The 2,500-nt window shown below is 43.5% G+C and overlaps 1 protein-coding gene across 2 annotated transcripts in view; it reads right to left on the reverse strand.

Moving 5' to 3' along the window:
• LOC126993261 (glycine receptor subunit alpha-4-like) overlaps positions 1-2,500 on the reverse strand; it is a 153,303-nt gene that overhangs the window by 142,667 nt on the left and 8,136 nt on the right. For both annotated transcript variants that reach the window (XM_050852210.1, XM_050852218.1), the window contains exon 2: positions 47-156. The gene's annotated coding sequence lies outside the window, so the exon portion shown is untranslated. The remainder of the gene's footprint in view (positions 1-46; positions 157-2,500) is intronic.

The raw sequence follows: 2,500 nt of genomic DNA on the forward strand, positions 1-2,500 counted from the left end.
GTATCCTCCTCCTCCTCCTCCTCCTCCTCCTCCTCTTCTCCCTCACCTTAGGCGTGGAGGCAGATCAGGGCGTAGCTTGGAGGGAATCAGGGAGAGAAGAAGACCATGGAGAGAAAAGGGGGGGGCGGGGTGAGGCGCGGCGCCCCCTCTAACACCCTGGAAAAAAAGAGAGTTAGAAATAGAGTTAGCTTTCTTTTCTTTTCTTTTTCTTATTTTTTTTTAGTGAAATGTGTTGAAAAATGTCTCTTACTCACCTTAGAGTTAGAGAGAGAGAGAGAGAGAGAGAGAGAGAGAGAGAGAGAGAGAGAGAGAGAGAGAGAGAGAGAGAGAGAGAGAGAGAGAGAGCACACTGATTAGGTAAAAATTCCTTCCTTACTCCTCCCCCTCCTCCTTTTTCCTCCTCCTCCTCCTCCTTCTCCTCCTTCTCCTGTGATAATGGATATAAAAGGATGGAAATGATAAAAGAAGTAAGGAAGAGAAAGAGAAAAAGAAAAGAAGGAAAAGGAAGCAAAGAGGAAGGAAGGAAGGAAGGAAGAAAGGAAAAAATAAATATAAAACAAACTGCGAAGAATCACATGTACCCCCCCCCCTCTCTCTCTCTCTCTCTCTCTCTCTACTAGGAAATTGTGCCAAGCGTGCGTCCTGCTTTTATTCTACCTCTCTTTTGCACGAGAGAGAGAGAGAGAGAGAGAGAGAGAGAGAGAGAGAGAGAGAGAGAGAGAGAGAGAGAGAAAGGGGAGGGGCAAGTTATGACAAATCATTTCACCTTACCACTCCCACTTCTCTCTCTCTCTCTCTCTCAGATGTCAGAGTCAACCTGGCAAAAAAGTATGACGATGAGAGAGAGAGAGAGAGAGAGAGAGAGAGAGAGAGAGAGAGAGAGAGAGAGGGAGAGAGACGGACAGACACAGAAGGTTCAGTCAGATTACACACACACACACACACACACACACACACACACGCTTAATACACGCATACATAAAGGCCTCTAATATGTGTGTTGTGTGTGTGTGTGTGTGTGTGTGTACGGAGCGTGTGACCGAATTCTTGAACGTAAGCCCCCCTCTCTCTCTCTCTCGTACTCGCCATTATAATCTGAACCAATAGAAGCAGAAGTGGTAGTAGCAGTAGTAGTATTAGTATTAGTAATAGTAGTAGTAGTAGTAGTAGTAGTAGTAGTAGTAGTAGTAGTAGTAGTAGTAGTAGTAGTAGTAGTAGTAGTAGTAGTAGTAGTAGTAGTAGTAGTAGTAGTAGTAGTAGTAGTAGTAGTAGTAGTAGTAGTAGTAGTAGTAGTAGTAGTAGTAGTAGTAGTAGTAGTAGTAGTTGTAGTGGTAGTAGTAGTAGTAGTAGTAGTAGTAGGGATATAAATAGGCAGACAAACAGATAAATATAGACCGAGATAGATAGTTGGGTAGAAAGTTAAATAGATAAAAGATAAATAAATAGCCACATCGAGAACTTATTATTATTATTATTATTATTATTATTATTATTATTATTACACAGTATAATTATTTTTTTATTATTATTATTAGTGGCAAAACCTGGCAACCTGATACTCCTAAAAAAAGTTGCCAGATACTGTTTTATAGACTACAATTTCCTCTCTCTCTCTCTCTCTCTCTCTCTCTCTCTGTTTAATTTAGTTCCCTGGCAAGCATTCTGGTGCAGCGAAAGTGTGTGTGTGTGTGTGTGTGTGTGTGTGTGTGTGTGTGTGTATGGGATGAAGCTAATATTGGAAAAGTGAGAGATAATGATGAAGGAGGAGGAAGAGGAGGAGAGGGAGAAAGAGGAGAAGGAGAAGGAGGAAGAAAAAAGCAAGGGAGAGGGAGATATTGCCTTCCTTTGTTTCTTGATCCGTCTCTCCTTTCCTCCCATCTTTCCTCCCTTCTCTCCAACCATCCCTTCCTTCCTTCCTTTGTTTCTTGATCCGTCTCTCCTTTCCTCCCATCTTTCCTCCCTTCTCTCCAACCATCCCTTCCTTCCTTCCTTTCTTTTTTGATCCGTCTCTCCTTTCCTCCCATCTTTCCTCCCTTCTCTCCAACCATCCCTTCCTTCCTTCCTTCAACCATCCTTCCTTCCTTCCTTTGTTTCTTGATCCGTCTCTCCTTCTCTTCCTTCATCTCCCTTCCTTCTCTCCAACCATCCCTTCCTTCCTTCCTTTGTTTCTTGATCCGTCTCTCCTTTCCTCCCATCTTTCCTCCCTTCTCTCCAACCATCCCTTCCTTCCTTCCTTCCTTCCTTCCTTCTATTTTTTCTACCTTCTTTCCTTCCTTCCTACATAATCATCTCGCTCTCCCTCGCTCTTTCCCTTCTCCCTCTACCCTCTTCTCCTTCCCTTCCTTCCTTCCTTTCTTCATTCCTATCTTCCTCCCTCCCTTCCTCCCCTCCTCTCCTTCCTTCCTTCCTCCCTTCCTTCCTACCTTCCAAAACATCAACCACTCACTGACTCCCCTACTCCCCTTACCTTCCTACCTACCAACTTTTTCCTCATTTCCTT

This window comes from Eriocheir sinensis, chromosome 7 (assembly GCF_024679095.1).
Source record: "Eriocheir sinensis breed Jianghai 21 chromosome 7, ASM2467909v1, whole genome shotgun sequence".
In the NCBI taxonomy this organism is placed as follows: domain Eukaryota; kingdom Metazoa; phylum Arthropoda; class Malacostraca; order Decapoda; family Varunidae; genus Eriocheir; species Eriocheir sinensis.